The 20,957-nt window shown below is 43.8% G+C and overlaps 9 non-coding genes across 9 annotated transcripts; 5 read left to right on the top strand and 4 right to left on the bottom strand.

The window, feature by feature from the left end:
* On the top strand, window positions 1–83 carry trnal-cag (transfer RNA leucine (anticodon CAG)). Its single transcript has one exon. It is a non-coding gene; the product is annotated as a tRNA-Leu (tRNA).
* Window positions 84–2,171: 2,088 nt separating this feature from the next.
* On the bottom strand, window positions 2,172–2,243 carry trnaq-uug (transfer RNA glutamine (anticodon UUG)). Its single transcript has one exon. It is a non-coding gene; the product is annotated as a tRNA-Gln (tRNA).
* A 592-nt stretch (window positions 2,244–2,835) lies between these two features.
* trnal-cag (transfer RNA leucine (anticodon CAG)) lies at window positions 2,836–2,918 on the top strand. The gene has a single exon. It is a non-coding gene; the product is annotated as a tRNA-Leu (tRNA).
* Window positions 2,919–12,651: 9,733 nt separating this feature from the next.
* trnal-cag (transfer RNA leucine (anticodon CAG)) lies at window positions 12,652–12,734 on the bottom strand. Its single transcript has one exon. It is a non-coding gene; the product is annotated as a tRNA-Leu (tRNA).
* Window positions 12,735–14,232: 1,498 nt separating this feature from the next.
* Window positions 14,233–14,304, top strand: trnaq-uug (transfer RNA glutamine (anticodon UUG)). Its single transcript has one exon. It is a non-coding gene; the product is annotated as a tRNA-Gln (tRNA).
* A 1,351-nt stretch (window positions 14,305–15,655) lies between these two features.
* Window positions 15,656–15,738, bottom strand: trnal-cag (transfer RNA leucine (anticodon CAG)). The gene has a single exon. It is a non-coding gene; the product is annotated as a tRNA-Leu (tRNA).
* Window positions 15,739–17,236: 1,498 nt separating this feature from the next.
* trnaq-uug (transfer RNA glutamine (anticodon UUG)) lies at window positions 17,237–17,308 on the top strand. The gene has a single exon. It is a non-coding gene; the product is annotated as a tRNA-Gln (tRNA).
* Window positions 17,309–18,659: 1,351 nt separating this feature from the next.
* trnal-cag (transfer RNA leucine (anticodon CAG)) lies at window positions 18,660–18,742 on the bottom strand. Its single transcript has one exon. It is a non-coding gene; the product is annotated as a tRNA-Leu (tRNA).
* A 1,498-nt stretch (window positions 18,743–20,240) lies between these two features.
* Window positions 20,241–20,312, top strand: trnaq-uug (transfer RNA glutamine (anticodon UUG)). The gene has a single exon. It is a non-coding gene; the product is annotated as a tRNA-Gln (tRNA).
* Window positions 20,313–20,957: the final 645 nt, after the last annotated feature.

The raw sequence follows: 20,957 nt of genomic DNA, 5'->3' as shown, positions 1-20,957 counted from the left end.
GTCAGGATGGCCGAGCGGTCTAAGGCGCTGCGTTCAGGTCGCAGTCTCACCTGGAGGCGTGGGTTCGAATCCCACTTCTGACAATTGTATCTTGGCACTTCTTTCTTCCTTCTACTCATGTATCTTTGATCAGTGGTTGTTGATCAATGGTCATGAGAATTTGCATAATCGTGATGAAGGAACTGACCTCCAAGCCCACTGTTCCTTCAGGGGGCTACTTTCAGTCATTATGCAAATATACTGTTTATAAGATTGGGGAAACCTGCAGTCAGCTGACACTGAAGAAGTCACTTGGATGAGTGACGAGACATTTTTCCCACTGAAAACGCTACATTCAGATGAACAGAATCAACCTTTGGAGACTTCTTACTGTTGTGACAAAATACACTTGAAACTGGCAATTCTATATCAGTGGAGAACCAATTCCAACAGTCTAAGAGGTGTCCATCAAGAGCCTGGGACGGTGGTATAATGTAGACCTCAATGATACCTGGCAACTTGACAAACGAAGGCAAAACTTGGCTAATGACCTCAGGCGGATTAACAACACTGCACTCCTTGAGTGAGGCTTGAGATGTCACTCAAGGACTCCCCGGACCCCATAGTGAGGGGCGCTGCTCCCACCCTAGCAACAGGGAGGAAGTGGACCACAGCCACGTCTGTGCTACAGGCCAAATCGGCTCTGAGCCATAATGACATGGTGGGTCGCGTCCAACAGGGCAGAGAAGGATTTGGTCTTGGCAACCTCGGTGGCAACAGGCATCTGTAACCGAACGTCAAAAAATGGTGGTGGAGGAGGTGTGTCGAAAGGAGGAAACAGTAAGACACGCCAGAGCCATAGCGCTGGCCAAGCAGGGTCACTGGATGAATTGGGAGAGTTTTGAAAAGAGGAAACTCTTATGGAGTGAAATCTGGTGAAATCGGTGGGACCTGATTTTTGGGGGGTGAAACCATACTGCATGTCTTCTCTGGCACATTGAATTTCTGTATGACTTGTGTTTTCTGTGAGAGCTTTATAAAATCAAGCAGCTAACCATGACGTCTGCCTTTACAAAACACTTGTCAATCACTAAAGAGTTCCTTCACTTGTCAGTCACTATGTGGTACTAAAGAGCTGTCTGAAATTCAGTTACTTTACTTAGTACTATGTTCCTCCTACGCCGAGCGGCGCATCGGGCAGCTAGTGATCTCCATCGATGTCGGTCAGCAGCGACTGCTTCAGCTTCGTCCCAGGCAATGTCGACAGTTCTCAGATCGTCCATAAATGTTCGACGCCATGTGATCTTTGGTCGGCCTTGCTTTCGCTTGCCAGTGCGTGGACGCCATGTCATGGTAATCTTAGCTGGGCGATGAGGGGGTAGGTGTAAAATATGTCCCGCAAAGCGAAAGCACCTTTCTGCAACAACATCGGCTAATGGGCAGGTGCCTGCTCTTCGTGGGACCTCCTCATTTGTTATTCGGTCCCGGTAGGAAATTCTCAGGATTCGCCGCAAGCCACGTTGTTGAAGCACGTTCAGGTGTTGAATAATTGCACTTGTTGAGCGCCAGGTTTCACTAGCGTAACGTGCAGTAGGGAAGACTATAGAGTTCAGTAGTCTGATCTTGACCCTTACATTCAGGGAGGTCGAGTTCCAAATAGGTTGGAGACGTCGCAGGACACCAACTGCCTTCCCTACTCTGCCGTCGACATCCCGATCAGAGACCCCGTCATTCGAGATGATGCTGCCAAGATATGTAAAATTCTCCACCTCTTCAGCACGTTGTTGGTTGATCATGACAGGAATGCGGGCACGTGCATAGCCAACTCGGAGTACCTTGGTTTTTTTGGCACTGATTCTCTGCAGGGCCGCGGTCAACGAAATTCAGTTACAACCCACACAAAGTTACAGATTGGAGTATCCGAGTGCTGAGGTGCGCTTGTGCGCAAAAGTCACAAACACTCTGCTGACTCACTAACTGTACAGCTCCAAACCTCTTCCGACCTCAAAGTCAGCACAGAAAGTGGGCGCCACGAGCTTCGTAGTATGTGTTTACATGGCTGAACAGCTGCTATATTCGAACAAACGCCTTCAGAGGAGACTGCGACCTGAACGCAGTGCCTTCGACCGCTTGGCGACCAAAAACAAGTTATCACTATGTGACATGCAGTATGGTTTCACCTCCCAATAAGCAGGTCCCACTAAGATTTGAACGCAGATCGCTGGATTCAAAGTCCAGAGTGCTAACCATTACACCATGGAACCGATGTGAAACTGTGTGAACTGTCATGTCATGGCAACCTGCCTAAAAGTATTCAGCCAAATGATCAGTATGGATGACATTGTAGATTATTCGCACTACGTTTCCATGGCTGAACAGCTGCTAGATGTTACCTCAGACATGGTTAAAAGCCCTGTTAACAGGAAAGCAGCTGGGCATTCATTTGAAACCAGTTCACAGGTTGGGCTGTGGTTCCCCCTCTAGCGTGTCTGCTTGAACTTTCAACTGTGAACCTCTTAGATCCAACCTTCCCAACTGCTCATCTCGCAAAAGACAAAATAGAAGAACCCAGAATGTCTTTTTATACCTGCTCACGCTTTTTCACGCTTCCCTCACAGGACATCACATTTCACACTTTGGCCATCCAATCAAGTTGTTGACATCTAATCATTCCTGTCCACCACACCTGATCTTTCTATTTCGATCTGACTTACAACATTTAACACAAACTTTTAAATCAATATATTTTCTTAGTAATTATTTTTATTTGTTTATTACATGCACTTAACATACAAGTATGTCAAATGGAAATCAGCAACTGCGTGGGATTATTCAACTAGTTGGCTGCTGCAATGTGTCAGGATGGCCGAGCGGTCTAAGGCGCTGCGTTCAGGTCGCAGTCTCACCTGGAGGCGTGGGTTCGAATCCCACTTCTGACAATTGTATCTTGGCACTTCTTTCTTCCTGGTACTCATGGGTCTTTGATCAGTGGTTAGAGAGTTAATCTCATACAGCTTATGACAAAATTTGATCCGAAGTGATTGATGTCCCTAATCACGACCTTTTGACCTCCCGCCCCTCCCCCCCGGAAGCGTGTAATGAGCGTGACGAATCGCATCCGGAGAAGGGGTGTGGGAAACCCCCCGCGTGTCGAATTGCATCCTGAGAAGGGGGGGTGAAACCCGGAAGCGCGCCATCTGTTGCTAACCGTGTCGAATTGCATCCTGAGAAAGGAGGGGGGGAACCTCCGGAAGCGCGTCATCTGTTGTTGGGAAAAAAAAGGTTTTAGAGGGGAGGGGGAAACCTCCGGAAGCGCGCCATCTGTTGGAGGAGAATAAAAAAGCAGAGAGGTGGAGTCCGTCACAATTTCTAAGGCACAGACACAAGATGGATTTCCTTCTGCAGCCCAGCAGCGTTCCTGTGTCCGATGAGATCTGCTCTCCCAAAGAAGAAGGCTTTGAATATGACATATTCAATCTCGATCCGGACCTTATGACCCTACCGGAAATACTCCGGAAGTGTCTAGTCATTTTCAGACCTGTTGCGTCATGTTCCCTAAGCACAGCGGTGATGCAGCAGCTGATTCTGTGATGTATAGAGAGACAGAGCGGGTGTAATTTTACTTTCTTAAGCTGCACCGGCGTTTGTAATGGAAATAAAGAGTGACTTCCTGTAGAGATTTCAATAGTATTTTATTTTCCTATAATACAGACGCTGTAAAAAACCTTTAAGATACACCATAGCTTGTGATGAAAAGAAGAACTTTCTATCCGCTTGTAACCTACAGGCTGCCTATGTGTAAAAAACGAATAAATATCCCTTAGTGAATACTACTTTTCCTTTTGAGAGACTGAAAAACAAACCAGCGACAGGCGATCTTGTTTCACTCACACACACACACACACACACACACACACACACACACACACACACACACACCCACCCACCCCGCGGGCCAAGGAGGAGTTTTTTTCTTCAATACTTTAACAATAAGTTTTCTCAATAGATAGAAAATGATGACGCTGAGGAGTCAACATCCGATATTATCATTGCTTGTAACCCGGTAAATAATTTCGTACATCTCCCCATAAAACAAGTCTTAGTGGAAAAAAGCTCATTTTCGAATAAGTTTATTAAAGCACCCCCCCTCTGTGGAAAAGAGTCAACCATGAGGCGAGTTTTGTCAACAGCAAGAACAACTGTTGCCCATAAAGTAAAACAAATATCCGCCTCAAAGTCGTATTTTACCGTTGCAGAATGTGGAAAACAGACAGCCCTCACAGGAGGCACCATAGTTAAAATATTTAAATTTCAACTAAATTTGTAGTAATGATCGGATTTCCTCACTTATCTACACCACACTCCTTGTCCTTGATTTCTTATCGTTTCTTATCGTTCCTCTGTCCCTTAATAGAAACCACATATATAGAAACTATCCTCCCTTTCAGTTGTCTTTTGCACTTCCATATCGCAAAGCAGTTACTGTAGGTTATTTTCTGCTTATGCATTAATGTAATTAATTAACTTATTTATCCTTAAGTAAGGTAATGACTTGAGTTCTAATGCTTTTTGTCTCTTGAGTTAGCTGTCAATGTGGGATTTTTTTCCCCTTTTGTTCAGTTAAAGCTGCCTTTCATTCTTCAACACAGCTTAAACTCTAATAGGTAAGCTTTCTTGTAATTTCTTAGTTCTGCAGGCTTCTTGAAAGACATCCGAGACTCTTCTTTGGATGCTGGCTGCCTTTTGTTTTGTTTTCTGTCAAGATGATCCCACACTGCTTCGATTATCTTGAGGTTCGAACCCTGGAGAGATCAATCCATGACTGATGCGTTGTTTCATCCAGGCATACTTTGACTACATTGGCAGTATGTTTGCGATAATTGTCGTACTGAAAAATGAAGTTGAAGCCAATCAGACACTACGTGGTATTACATGGTCGATCAAAATCTGGTGGAACTTTTCTACATTCATAATTTGATTAATTTGGATAAGAGCTCCAACAACACTGGCTGAAATCCAGCCTCAAAGCACGGTAGAGTATCCACGCTGTGTTAAAGACGGCTATAGACATTCACTGTTGTATCTCTCTTCGGACCTCTTCCATGCATATTTCAAATTTGGAATCATTACTCCATAAGACATATTACAGCTGATTTCTTTTTCCAGTCAATTTCTTGTGTAATTTGGCACACCTCAGCCTTATTTTTCTCTGTTCTCCTTCCTTAAGAATGGCTTATTAACAGCCACCCTTCCAACTCAGATAACTTTTGATGAGGTTTCATGAAATGTTTACAGCACTTGAGTTACTCGCCACGGCCATCCTAAATGCTAAAAACACTAAACTTTAATTCTAAATTACGTAATTAACGTTAACCAGAAAAAACAAGCCAAAGTCGAAATGTTGCTGAGCTGACCTGTGGTATGCTATGTCTTCTAAAGCACGTATAATGTAAACAGAACTGGTCTTTGCACAGAAGCCTGTGGAGCTTCATAATTAACCTCAGTGTGTGAAGAGGACTCTCCATTTAATAATAGCTGTAATAAAATGTTCTGGCCGACGGTGTTAAACGCTGCACTTGGGTCTAGCAGGGAAGATTTCAACTTTTCAATACGAATGAAGGCTGCAAACTGATTAGATTAATGTCTGATGATCTTTTCCGTGCTTCTTCAAGTTTGTAACACCAAACATATTAAAGGATGATGTAAGGCTCACAGGAAGAGTTTAATTAGACACACATTTACTATTTTCTTTATACTCTTTCTTTCTTGACATGTTTAATATGATTACTATCAGAGGAGAAAATGAACCTTGTGTAGTCTAAAAACTTTTTTATTTAATCAAACTGTAATGTTGTTGAACTCTGACGGACGTGTCTTTTAATCTTGTCAACAAATCCTTAATCATCTAAATCTGCCATTTATCATCTTGTAAAATGTTCCCTCTGCTTCTGTTGCACATCTCCCCCCGACACTCTCTGCTTCACCAGCCCTGTGCAGCTGGTTCAACCCCTGCCTGCCTCCTTAAACTGGGGTGTTTAAATCTCTTTACCTCTGTTGTGAACTTCACACAAAGTTTGTGGTAACAAAATCAAACTGACGAGGATCTCGTTTGAAAAACACACACACTCACGAGACAAAATAAAAACAGACTGCTCAAAGCAAAAGCAGAGCCCTCACAGCTGGTAGTACAAACACAGTGACAACATGCGTATTAGATACCCTCAGTGCCAGAAGCATAAATATGAAAAAGGTGGGATCACCAAGAATATCCTAAAAATGGCGTTGAGGTGGGTGTTACAGTGAAAAAAAACAAAAAGCAGCCAAATTTTCATCTGAAAATGTTGAATTTTAGTAAAAACAATGCTCTGTAGTTTGATACTGTCGTTACAGACAAAGCAGATGTTTAAAGCCTTTGAACGCTCATTTAAAATGCGCTCATTCTCCTTATCAGCTGGAAACATTAAAGCCGTAAAATGACTTTTTCAAACGGATAAAAACTATTGAACAGCAGCAATGATGAGCCTGTACCAGAATTTGAATGTACATGTGTTGAAGGTGCGGGTCTTGTTGAATTATTAAACATACTTTCTTTAATTTTTCGAGCCACAAAAACAACAACTTTTAATTTTCTTCTGCTTGAGTCTCGGCCTCGGGTAGCTCTACTTATCATTGCTCAATCAGTTGTCTGTTTGTGCTACTTTTTCAAGGAGCAGCGGATTATTGGTAAGGGTGACTTTATGTGTTTAGCTACTTAAGTGGAAGTACTGTGGATAGTTTTACCTTACATACATAGATCTACCAATACAGCTTCTGAGGTAACTGTTTACAAAATGTTATAATCTATTCAAAGGTTCTTTGCAATTTTACATTGATAAACATTATCCTTAACACATTTGACCCGCATAAAGTGCTATGGCCATCACACTGTCATTTAGAATTGTTTAAATAACTCGTGTCTTAAGTCCTTCCATCAAACAGAAAATAAAAAAATAAAAAAAATAAAAAAGTCGCATGGATCACTTTATATTTCTAACATTTTGTGATATAAAGTCGTTCATAACAAACTGAAAGGCTGGGAGTTTAAAATGCAAACCGATGGAAGCAGCAGTAGAAGACTATAATGTCACAGAGCACACGGTGTCTATTATTGTGTAGACAATTATAAATAAGAGCTTAATAAAGATGCTTAATTTCTTAAGAAATAAACAGGTGGAGGGATCTTTATCAAAAGTGGATGTTGCATCTGTGGCTAAACCCCTGTACCCAAAAACTTTAAAAATCTACTGTGTGTGAGGCTGTGTAAGTAAAGCTTGCCCTTCACACCCGCGTGTAACAAACCATTTGTTGGGGGTTGTGGATTTGACACCTCAGCATTGTGAAAGTGGGGAAACATGTTTCTGGCTGTGCATAAGATTTCTGCTTACAACTTAGAATCTCAGTTCTAAATGAAATTCAGATGTTTTTTAAGTATGGCTAATGTATTATTTGACTTCTAAGGCACGCACACACACACGCACACACACGCACACGAACAACAACACCAACACAGAGAAGAAGAAGAGGGGGTCGGCAGACTATGAATAAATCTACATACTCTGATATATGGTATGTGTTTTATAAAAACCTACTCTACACCAGCTGAGGAAGTAATTAAACACAATGTTTTGCCAAGTTTCCCCTCTGGGAAAAAGTCTGTCTTCATTTATTCAGTTATTGTACTAATGTATGCACATTTCTATGCTATTAAAGGTACTGAAAAGCTTTACTTACACAATACTTTGGGTACTGAGTTGACTTACAACAAAGATTATGCTGAAATGCTGAAAAAAAAAAATATATATATATATATTATAAACTATATAAATAAAAAGTACTTTTAATAAATTAAATTATTTTTTCACATGAAAACAATATTTATATTAATAAATTCTCGTTTAACAGAAATCTCTGATAATGTTTGTGGTGTCAGCTTTTTCCTTTTCAAACTGTGCGAGAGAAGAAGTATCTCATGACATTCACGCCTAATGTGTTCAGCATATTCTGCACAGTCTGCATCGTCACTGGTACCTGTTTAAGGCTGACGGGGGGTTGAACAGCAGGCTCTGGACACGGGCCCCAGTGAGGAACCTGAGCCCTGATGATGGGGAGGGTGAGTGCAAACACCAGAGCCAAAGGTAGCTTCATGGTAAAGATGTGGCTTTATTACCTAAAGAGAGTATGAAAGAAAAGCAGGTAAGGTAACACAAACCAAAAGAAACATGGCCAACGCAAACAAGATTACTGCTACATCAACTCAGGCAACATTTTTCTTGGCAGAAATAATCTAATATTAACTAATTTATAGTTTAATCCTTCGCATGTATCTCCACAGATTTCTCTTACCTCTGTGTTCCAGTGGTTCAGATATGTGCTCTGTCTTTAGAGATAGAGAGACAAGGCCGTGTGACCGATGGTGACATGGAACTGAATCTGAGCCCCAAAGAGAGAATAAGAGTTATGCTTTTGCACCATATTGTGTTTTCACCGTTCTTTCATAGCAAGAAGAATGATTTTCAGTCAAATGATCCCTACAATCAGTATATTTAATTTCAAAATCAGCCACCCTGGAAATCAACCTACCATCTGGATAATTGTCAGATACTTCTTCCACCACAGGTACTTTTGGATCTTAGGTCCACAGGAGGCAAGACTGTAATACAGGTACATCAGGACATGGATCATCGCATTCATATGTGCACCAAAGAATGCTGCAGTAGAAGAAACAATAAGTTTTTAATTTTGTTCTGCTTACTATAGTTAAAAAAAATCTTAAACTGAGTTGCTCTGAACTCCTGCTGTCTGTATCCAATAAAAAGGCAATAGTTGAGGGGGTGGGAGATACAAACAAGTGTAGGTCCAGGGGCCCATGAATCCAGATTAAACTATCCAAGCTACATATGACGATACTATGCTTGTGGGTTTCAGTGAAATTTGTCATCTAGCTTCCTCATCAGGGTTCAGACTCAGTTTACTCTCAGTCACAATCATCTACTTGCAAATATACATATAGCTGCACCTGTGTTTACTAATTAGCAAGTGATAGCGTGTTATCATGCTAAATACATACTGTGAACATGATAAACATTGTACCCAATAGTAAACTTCAGCGATTAAATGCTATTACTCTCAACATGTTGCCTTGTTGGCATTAGCACTTAGCTCAAAGTGCTCCTCTGCCAATGGTATACCTTTACAGAGTTGCTAGCATGGCTGTTAATATGCAGATGCATATTATAAAAAAAAAAAAAAAAAAATAAGCTCAACAAACAACAATAATGAATACATTAACCAGTAGTGAATAAAAGGTTTATAGACAAGTAGCTCCACATGTTTGGTTTAGCTTCCTGAAGCATCCACCAAGGCATTTGTGTCTCTTCCCAGCCCTCACCCAGTATAAACCACAAAACTACAGAGCCGATGAAGGCTTTATCAACAGCAATGCTGATAAATTCATATATATATCATATAGCTGATGTCTGCTGTGTTGTAAGCTACTCACACTGTCCTCCTGCCACCCACTTGATGCCAATCCACCAGAGCGTGAACATGGAGCAATGATGGTAGACGTGCAGGAAGGTGACCTGGTTAAATTTTTTCCTCAGGATGAAAAACACAGTGTCTAGATACTCAATGCCTTTGGAGATGAAATACCTCCACAGAGTTCCTGCCACCTGACTCCCGCAGAAATAAAGAAGGGGAAGAAAAAGACTGTTAACATATGAACATATATGATCAAGAGCTACATGTGTGTGAACTCTGATTTTGGAAATCCTAACCTCGACCCGAGACTGACTCACTTGTGGTTTCTGTTTCAAACTACGTCATAGAGCAACAGGAAGGAAGGTGAAACTGAACACCATTCAACTCCGGCTTGTACTTTTTTCTGATAACAGACCCGTGCTCTAAATGTATGGATGCCTCTCATGTTTCTAAAAGCTCTCTGAGTGACGTGTCCCTGGCAGGCTGACTGTAATTTTCTGAACCATGGGTACAGTGGAGAATTATTAACAGGTAGGGATCTGGTTCCAAGGAAACTAATTATTGTAGACACAAAAGTCTTAAGATAGTAAGTTACATAAACAGCTGAAGTCCCACTACTATATTCAGAGTTTATCTATGCAAGCGTGTGTGTGTGTGTGTGTGTGTGTGTGTGCAGTCGGGAGAGTTGGGGTATCCAATTTCCTTTTTTTGAATGCCTTCTTGTGAACGCTGTCTGTTTTCCACATTCTGCAACGGTAAAATACGACTTAGAGGCGGATATTTGTTTTACCTTATGGGCAACAGTTGTCTGGCTTTGTTCTTGCTGTTGACAAAACTCGCCTCATGGTTGACTCTGAGAAAAAAACTCTTTCCCACAGAGGGGAATAAACTTATTCGAATATGAGCTTTTTTCCACTAAGACTTGTTTTATGGGGAGATGTACGAAATTATTTACCGGGTTACAAGCAATGATAATATCGGATGTTGACTCCTCAGCGTCATCATTTTCTATCTATTGAGAAATCCCATTGTAAAAGTAATGAAGAAAAAAACTATTCTGCCGTCTCACTCCTCCTTGACCCGCGGTGTGTGTGTGTGTGTGTGTGTGTGTGTGTGTGTGTGCCTTCTGTTTTCCGCATTCTGCAACAGTAAAATATGACTTTGAGACGGATATTTGTTTTACCAAATGGACAATTGCTGTTGACAAAACTCGCCTCATGGTTGACTCTTTCCCACAGAGGGGGGTGCTTTAATAAACTTATTCGAATATGAGCTTTTTTTTCCGCTAAGGCTTATTTTAGGGGAGGAGATGTACGAAATTATTTACCGGGTTACAAGCAATGATAATATCGGATGTTGACTCCTCAGCGTCATCATTTTCTATCTATTGAGAAAACTTATTGTTAAAGTATTGAAGAAAAAAAACTCCTCCTTGGCCCGCGGGGTGTGTGTGTGTGTGTGTGTGTGTGCCTTCTTGCGAACGCCGTCTGTTTTCCGCATTCTGCAACGGTAAAATACGACTTTGAGACGGATATTTGTTTTACCAAATGGACAATTGCTGTTGACAAAACTCGCCTCATGGTTGACTCTTTCCCACAGAGGGGGGTGCTTTAATAAACTTATTCGAATATGAGCTTTTTTTTCCGCTAAGGCTTATTTTAGGGGAGGAGATGTACGAAATTATTTACCGGGTTACAAGCAATGATAATATCGGATGTTGACTCCTCAGCGTCATCATTTTCTATCTATTGAGAAAACTTATTGTTAAAGTATTGAAGAAAAAAAACTCCTCCTTGGCCCGCGGGGTGTGTGTGTGTGTGTGTGTGTGTGCCTTCTTGCGAACGCCGTCTGTTTTCCGCATTCTGCAACGGTAAAATACGACTTTGAGACGGATATTTGTTTTACCAAATGGACAATTGCTGTTGACAAAACTTGCCTCATGGTTGACTCTTTTCCACAGAGGGGGGTGCTTTAATAAACTTATTCGAATATGAGCTTTTTTCCCCGCTAAGACTTGTTTTATGGGGAGATGTACGAAATTATTTACCGGGTTACAAGCAATGATAATATCGGATGTTGACTCCTCAGCGTCATCATTTTCTATCTATTGAGAAAACTTATTGTTAAAGTATTGAAGAAAAAAACTCCTCCTTGGCCCGCGGGGTGTGTGTGTGTGTGTGTGTGTGTGTGTGTGTGTGTGTGTGAGTGAAACAAGATCGCCTGTCGCTGGTTTGTTTTTCAGTCTCTCAAAAGGAAAAGTAGTATTCACTAAGGGATATTTATTCGTTTTTTACACATAGGCAGCCTGTAGGTTACAAGCGGATAGAAAGTTCTTCTTTTCATCACAAGCTATGGTGTATCTTAAAGGTTCTTTACAGCGTCTGTATTATAGGAAAATAAAATACTATTGAAATCTCTACAGGAAGTCACTCTTTATTTCCATTACAAACGCCGGTGCAGCTTAAGAAAGTAAAATTACACCCGCTCTGTCTCTCTATACATCACAGAATCAGCTGCTGCATCACCGCTGTGCTTAGGGAACATGACGCAACAGGTCTGAAAATGACTAGACACTTCCGGAGTATTTCCGGTAGGGTCATAAGGTCCGGATCGAGATTGAATATGTCATATTCAAAGCCTTCTTCTTTGGGAGAGCAGATCTCATCGGACACAGGAACGCTGCTGGGCTGCAGAAGGAAATCCATCTTGTGTCTGTGCCTTAGAAATTGTGACGGACTCCACCTCTCTGCTTTTTTATTCTCCTCCAACAGATGGCGCGCTTCCGGAGGTTTCCCCCTCCCCTCTAAAACCTTTTTTTTCCCAACAACAGATGACGCGCTTCCGGAGGTTCCCCCCCTCCTTTCTCAGGATGCAATTCGACACGGTTAGCAACAGATGGCGCGCTTCCGGGGTTCACCCCCCCTTCTCAGGATGCAATTCGACACGCGGGGGGTTTCCCACCCCCCTTCTCCGGATGCGATTCGTCACGCTCATTACACGCTTCCGGGGGGGAGGGGCGGGAGGTCAAAAGGTCGTGATTAGGGCCATCAATCACTTCGGATCAAATTTTGTCATAAACTGTATGAGATTAACTCTCTAACCACTGATCAAAGACCCATGAGTACCAGGAAGAAAGAAGTGCCAAGATACAATTGTCAGAAGTGGGACTCGAACCCACGCCTCCAGGGGAGACTGCGACCTGAACGCAGCGCCTTAGACCGCTCGGCCATCCTGACACATTGCAGCAGCCAACTAGTTGAATAATCCCACGCAGTTGCTGATTTCCATTTGACATACTTGTATGTTAAGTGCATGTAATAAACAAATAAAAATAATTACTAAGAAAATATATTGATTTAAAAGTTTGTGTTAAATGTTGTAAGTCAGATCGAAATAGAAAGATCAGGTGTGGTGGACAGGAATGATTAGATGTCAACAACTTGATTGGATGGCCAAAGTGTGAAATGTGACGTCCTGTGAGGGAAGCGTGAAAAAGCGTGAGCAGGTATAAAAAGACATTCTGGGTTCTTCTATTTTGTCTTTTGCGAGATGAGCAGTTGGGAAGGTTGGATCTAAGAGGTTCACAGTTGAAAGTTCAAGCAGACACGCTAGAGGGGGAACCACAGCCCAACCTGTGAACTGGTTTCAAATGAATGCCCAGCTGCTTTCCTGTTGGGTGATTTTCATCAACACAGAACACGGGGATAAATGCATTTTTGGTTCCATCCTCTCTCCTCACCAAGGAAATGTCCTACTTTGAGTTTGTCTCCACCTGCTGGGCGGTGGCGTGTTTAGAGTGGAGGATGTAGTTGCAGCTGTCCTGCAGGTGGAGGTGGTGCCGGACAAGCAGAGCAGCAGATTTGTGAGTGTTTTGGACTTGAATTAAAAAGACCAAGACATGCTGATGAGGTTGCTGTGTGATCTAGAGACAAGTATAAGGATGTGTATAAAGATTGGGTCTAGCTGTATTGCTCAGGCTGCGCTACAGCATCTATTCACAGGTGCGATCCCACTACTGAGCGACACGGGGGCTTTGACCTGCTCCGTCTCCAACCTGGGCCGGTGCACCCCTCCTTAGGTGACCTGGTGGTCTCAGGCTCCCCCAGGATCACCATATCAATGCCGAACGCAATGCGGACACCCGATCGACATAGCCTGCTGCAGCTCAGAGCTCCTGAGCTCAAACAATCCTCAAACCTCAGCCTCGCGGTAGCTTGGATTACAGGCACGCGCCACCGCACCCGGCGAGAAGCACTTACGTTAACAGGGCTTTTAACCATGTCTGAGGTAACATCATGACACTAACCTGCTGCCCATCATTAGCAAAGTTGTAATGATGGGCAGCAAAGATGAGGAATGAATGGTGCACAATTGTTATATGCAAGTTTTTCGAAAGCTCGTGGTTAACCCAAGAGTATTTTGTCACAATATCAAGAAGAGTAAAGCTTCAATGTCAGAAGTGGGATTCAAAGCCACACCTCCAGGGGAGACTGCAACCTGAACGCAGCGCCTTAGACCGCTCAGCCATTCTGACATTGCAGTGCCAGTTTGGTGGAGGTTACCACTGTTAGATACTTTGGAAGAAACACACATTATCCTTCTCATAACACATATAGCAGCTGTTCAGCCATGGAAACGTAGTGCGAATAATCTACAATGTCATCCATACTGATCATTTGGCTGAATACTTTTAGGCAGGTTGCCATGACATGACAGTTCGCACAGTTTCACATCGGTTCCATGGTGTAATGGTTAGCACTCTGGACTTTGAATCCAGCGATCCGCGTTCAAATCTTGGTGGGACCTGCTTATTGGGAGGTGAAACCATACTGCATGTCACATAGTGATAACTTGTTTTTGGTCGCCAAGCGGTCGAAGGCACTGCGTTCAGGTCGCAGTCTCCTCTGAAGGCGTTTGTTCGAATATAGCAGCTGTTCAGCCATGTAAACACATACTACGAAGCTCGTGGCGCCCACTTTCTGTGCTGACTTTGAGGTCGGAAGAGGTTTGGAGCTGTACAGTTAGTGAGTCAGCAGAGTGTTTGTGACTTTTGCGCACAAGCGCACCTCAGCACTCGGATACTCCAATCTGTAACTTTGTGTGGGTTGTAACTGAATTTCAGACAGCTCTTTAGTACCACATAGTGACTGACAAGTGAAGGAACTCTTTAGTGATTGACAAGTGTTTTGTAAAGGCAGACGTCATGGTTAGCTGCTTGATTTTATAAAGCTCTCACAGAAAACACAAGTCATACAGAAATTCAATGTGCCAGAGAAGACATGCAGTATGGTTTCACCCCCCAAAAATCAGGTCCCACCGATTTCACCAGATTTCACTCCATAAGAGTTTCCTCTTTTCAAAACTCTCCCAATTCATCCAGTGACCCTGCTTGGCCAGCGCTATGGCTCTGGCGTGTCTTACTGTTTCCTCCTTTCGACACACCTCCTCCACCACCATTTTTTGACGTTCGGTTACAGATGCCTGTTGCCACCGAGGTTGCCAAGACCAAATCCTTCTCTGCCCTGTTGGACGCGACCCACCATGTCATTATGGCTCAGAGCCGATTTGGCCTGTAGCACAGACGTGGCTGTGGTCCACTTCCTCCCTGTTGCTAGGGTGGGAGCAGCGCCCCTCACTATGGGGTCCCGGGAGTCCTTGAGTGACATCTCAAGCCTCACTCAAGGAGTGCAGTGTTGTTAATCCGCCTGAGGTCATTAGCCAAGTTTTGCCTTCGTTTGTCAAGTTGCCAGGTATCATTGAGGTCTACATTATACCACCGTCCCAGGCTCTTGATGGACATCTCTTAGACTGTTGGAATTGGTTCTCCACTGATATAGAATTGCCAGTTTCAAGTGTATTTTGTCACAACAGTAAGAAGTCTCCAAAGGTTGATTCTGTTCATCTGAATGTAGCGTTTTCAGTGGGAAAAATGTCTCATCACTCATCCAAGTGACTTCTTCAGTGTCAGCTGACTGCAGGTTTCCCCAATCTTATAAACAGTATATTTGCATAATGACTGAAAGTAGCCCCCTGAAGGAACAGTGGGCTTGGAGGTCAGTTCCTTCATCACGATTATGCAAATTCTCATGACCATTAATCAACAACCACTGATCAAAGACCCATGAGTAGAAGGAAGAAAGAAGTGCCAAGATACAATTGTCAGAAGTGGGATTCGAACCCACGCCTCCAGGTGAGACTGCGACCTGAACGCAGCGCCTTAGACCGCTCGGCCATCCTGACACATTGCAGCAGCCAACTAGTTGAATAATCCCACGCAGTTGCTGATTTCCATTTGACATACTTGTATGTTAAGTGCATGTAATAAACAAATAAAAATAATTACTAAGAAAATATATTGATTTAAAAGTTTGTGTTAAATGTTGTAAGTCAGATCGAAATAGAAAGATCAGGTGTGGTGGACAGGAATGATTAGATGTCAACAACTTGATTGGATGGCCAAAGTGTGAAATGTGACGTCCTGTGAGGGAAGCGTGAAAAAGCGTGAGCAGGTATAAAAAGACATTCTGGGTTCTTCTATTTTGTCTTTTGCGAGATGAGCAGTTGGGAAGGTTGGATCTAAGAGGTTCACAGTTGAAAGTTCAAGCAGACACGCTAGAGGGGGAACCACAGCCCAACCTGTGAACTGGTTTCAAATGAATGCCCAGCTGCTTTCCTGTTGGGTGATTTTCATCAACACAGAACACGGGGATAAATGCATTTTTGGTTCCATCCTCTCTCCTCACCAAGGAAATGTCCTACTTTGAGTTTGTCTCCACCTGCTGGGCGGTGGCGTGTTTAGAGTGGAGGATGTAGTTGCAGCTGTCCTGCAGGTGGAGGTGGTGCCGGACAAGCAGAGCAGCAGATTTGTGAGTGTTTTGGACTTGAATTAAAAAGACCAAGACATGCTGATGAGGTTGCTGTGTGATCTAGAGACAAGTATAAGGATGTGTATAAAGATTGGGTCTAGCTGTATTGCTCAGGCTGCGCTACAGCATCTATTCACAGGTGCGATCCCACTACTGAGCGACACGGGGGCTTTGACCTGCTCCGTCTCCAACCTGGGCCGGTGCACCCCTCCTTAGGTGACCTGGTGGTCTCAGGCTCCCCCAGGATCACCATATCAATGCCGAACGCAATGCGGACACCCGATCGACATAGCCTGCTGCAGCTCAGAGCTCCTGAGCTCAAACAATCCTCAAACCTCAGCCTCGCGGTAGCTTGGATTACAGGCACGCGCCACCGCACCCGGCGAGAAGCACTTACGTTAACAGGGCTTTTAACCATGTCTGAGGTAACATCATGACACTAACCTGCTGCCCATCATTAGCAAAGTTGTAATGATGGGCAGCAAAGATGAGGAATGAATGGTGCACAATTGTTATATGCAAGTTTTTAGAAAGCTCGTGGTTAACCCAAGAGTATTTTGTCACAATATCAAGAAGAGTAAAGCTTCAATGTCAGAAGTGGGATTCAAAGCCACACCTCCAGGGGAGACTGCAACCTGAACGCAGCGCCTTAGACCGCTCAGCCATTCTGACATTGCAGTGCCAGTTTGGTGGAGGTTACCACTGTTAGATACTTTGGAAGAAACACACATTATCCTTCTCATAACACATATAGCAGCTGTTCAGCCATGGAAACGTAGTGCGAATAATCTACAATGTCATCCATACTGATCATTTGGCTGAATACTTTTAGGCAGGTTGCCATGACATGACAGTTCGCACAGTTTCACATTGGTTCCATGGTGTAATGGTTAGCACTCTGGACTTTGAATCCAGCGATCCGCGTTCAAATCTTGGTGGGACCTGCTTATTGGGAGGTGAAACCATACTGCATGTCACATAGTGATAACTTGTTTTTGGTCGCCAAGCGGTCGAAGGCACTGCGTTCAGGTCGCAGTCTCCTCTGAAGGCGTTTGTTCGAATATAGCAGCTGTTCAGCCATGTAAACACATACTACGAAGCTCGTGGCGCCCACTTTCTGTGCTGACTTTGAGGTCGGAAGAGGTTTGGAGCTGTACAGTTAGTGAGTCAGCAGAGTGTTTGTGACTTTTGCGCACAAGCGCACCTCAGCACTCGGATACTCCAATCTGTAACTTTGTGTGGGTTGTAACTGAATTTCAGACAGCTCTTTAGTACCACATAGTGACTGACAAGTGAAGGAACTCTTTAGTGATTGACAAGTGTTTTGTAAAGGCAGACGTCATGGTTAGCTGCTTGATTTTATAAAGCTCTCACAGAAAACACAAGTCATACAGAAATTCAATGTGCCAGAGAAGACATGCAGTATGGTTTCACCCCCCAAAAATCAGGTCCCACCGATTTCACCAGATTTCACTCCATAAGAGTTTCCTCTTTTCAAAACTCTCCCAATTCATCCAGTGACCCTGCTTGGCCAGCGCTATGGCTCTGGCGTGTCTTACTGTTTCCTCCTTTCGACACACCTCCTCCACCACCATTTTTTGACGTTCGGTTACAGATGCCTGTTGCCACCGAGGTTGCCAAGACCAAATCCTTCTCTGCCCTGTTGGACGCGACCCACCATGTCATTATGGCTCAGAGCCGATTTGGCCTGTAGCACAGACGTGGCTGTGGTCCACTTCCTCCCTGTTGCTAGGGTGGGAGCAGCGCCCCTCACTATGGGGTCCCGGGAGTCCTTGAGTGACATCTCAAGCCTCACTCAAGGAGTGCAGTGTTGTTAATCCGCCTGAGGTCATTAGCCAAGTTTTGCCTTCGTTTGTCAAGTTGCCAGGTATCATTGAGGTCTACATTATACCACCGTCCCAGGCTCTTGATGGACATCTCTTAGACTGTTGGAATTGGTTCTCCACTGATATAGAATTGCCAGTTTCAAGTGTATTTTGTCACAACAGTAAGAAGTCTCCAAAGGTTGATTCTGTTCATCTGAATGTAGCGTTTTCAGTGGGAAAAATGTCTCATCACTCATCCAAGTGACTTCTTCAGTGTCAGCTGACTGCAGGTTTCCCCAATCTTATAAACAGTATATTTGCATAATGACTGAAAGTAGCCCCCTGAAGGAACAGTGGGCTTGGAGGTCAGTTCCTTCATCACGATTATGCAAATTCTCATGACCATTAATCAACAACCACTGATCAAAGACCCATGAGTAGAAGGAAGAAAGAAGTGCCAAGATACAATTGTCAGAAGTGGGATTCGAACCCACGCCTCCAGGTGAGACTGCGACCTGAACGCAGCGCCTTAGACCGCTCGGCCATCCTGACACATTGCAGCAGCCAACTAGTTGAATAATCCCACGCAGTTGCTGATTTCCATTTGACATACTTGTATGTTAAGTGCATGTAATAAACAAATAAAAATAATTACTAAGAAAATATATTGATTTAAAAGTTTGTGTTAAATGTTGTAAGTCAGATCGAAATAGAAAGATCAGGTGTGGTGGACAGGAATGATTAGATGTCAACAACTTGATTGGATGGCCAAAGTGTGAAATGTGACGTCCTGTGAGGGAAGCGTGAAAAAGCGTGAGCAGGTATAAAAAGACATTCTGGGTTCTTCTATTTTGTCTTTTGCGAGATGAGCAGTTGGGAAGGTTGGATCTAAGAGGTTCACAGTTGAAAGTTCAAGCAGACACGCTAGAGGGGGAACCACAGCCCAACCTGTGAACTGGTTTCAAATGAATGCCCAGCTGCTTTCCTGTTGGGTGATTTTCATCAACACAGAACACGGGGATAAATGCATTTTTGGTTCCATCCTCTCTCCTCACCAAGGAAATGTCCTACTTTGAGTTTGTCTCCACCTGCTGGGCGGTGGCGTGTTTAGAGTGGAGGATGTAGTTGCAGCTGTCCTGCAGGTGGAGGTGGTGCCGGACAAGCAGAGCAGCAGATTTGTGAGTGTTTTGGACTTGAATTAAAAAGACCAAGACATGCTGATGAGGTTGCTGTGTGATCTAGAGACAAGTATAAGGATGTGTATAAAGATTGGGTCTAGCTGTATTGCTCAGGCTGCGCTACAGCATCTATTCACAGGTGCGATCCCACTACTGAGCGACACGGGGGCTTTGACCTGCTCCGTCTCCAACCTGGGCCGGTGCACCCCTCCTTAGGTGACCTGGTGGTCTCAGGCTCCCCCAGGATCACCATATCAATGCCGAACGCAATGCGGACACCCGATCGACATAGCCTGCTGCAGCTCAGAGCTCCTGAGCTCAAACAATCCTCAAACCTCAGCCTCGCGGTAGCTTGGATTACAGGCACGCGCCACCGCACCCGGCGAGAAGCACTTACGTTAACAGGGCTTTTAACCATGTCTGAGGTAACATCATGACACTAACCTGCTGCCCATCATTAGCAAAGTTGTAATGATGGGCAGCAAAGATGAGGAATGAATGGTGCACAATTGTTATATGCAAGTTTTTAGAAAGCTCGTGGTTAACCCAAGAGTATTTTGTCACAATATCAAGAAGAGTAAAGCTTCAATGTCAGAAGTGGGATTCAAAGCCACACCTCCAGGGGAGACTGCAACCTGAACGCAGCGCCTTAGACCGCTCAGCCATTCTGACATTGCAGTGCCAGTTTGGTGGAGGTTACCACTGTTAGATACTTTGGAAGAAACACACATTATCCTTCTCATAACACATATAGCAGCTGTTCAGCCATGGAAACGTAGTGCGAATAATCTACAATGTCATCCATACTGATCATTTGGCTGAATACTTTTAGGCAGGTTGCCATGACATGACAGTTCGCACAGTTTCACATCGGTTCCATGGTGTAATGGTTAGCACTCTGGACTTTGAATCCAGCGATCCGCGTTCAAATCTTGGTGGGACCTGCTTATTGGGAGGTGAAACCATACTGCATGTCACATAGTGATAACTTGTTTTTGGTCGCCAAGCGGTCGAAGGCACTGCGTTCAGGTCGCAGTCTCCTCTGAAGGCGTTTGTTCGAATATAGCAGCTGTTCAGCCATGTAAACACATACTACGAAGCTCGTGGCGCCCACTTTCTGTGCTGACTTTGAGGTCGGAAGAGGTTTGGAGCTGTACAGTTAGTGAGTCAGCAGAGTGTTTGTGACTTTTGCGCACAAGCGCACCTCAGCACTCGGATACTCCAATCTGTAACTTTGTGTGGGTTGTAACTGAATTTCAGACAGCTCTTTAGTACCACATAGTGACTGACAAGTGAAGGAACTCTTTAGTGATTGACAAGTGTTTTGTAAAGGCAGACGTCATGGTTAGCTGCTTGATTTTATAAAGCTCTCACAGAAAACACAAGTCATACAGAAATTCAATGTGCCAGAGAAGACATGCAGTATGGTTTCACCCCCCAAAAATCAGGTCCCACCGATTTCACCAGATTTCACTCCATAAGAGTTTCCTCTTTTCAAAACTCTCCCAATTCATCCAGTGACCCTGCTTGGCCAGCGCTATGGCTCTGGCGTGTCTTACTGTTTCCTCCTTTCGACACACCTCCTCCAC

The sequence above is a fragment of the Maylandia zebra genome, linkage group LG14 (genome assembly GCF_041146795.1).
Source record: "Maylandia zebra isolate NMK-2024a linkage group LG14, Mzebra_GT3a, whole genome shotgun sequence".
In the NCBI taxonomy this organism is placed as follows: domain Eukaryota; kingdom Metazoa; phylum Chordata; class Actinopteri; order Cichliformes; family Cichlidae; genus Maylandia; species Maylandia zebra.
This window is presented reverse-complemented; position numbering and strand designations above follow the sequence as displayed.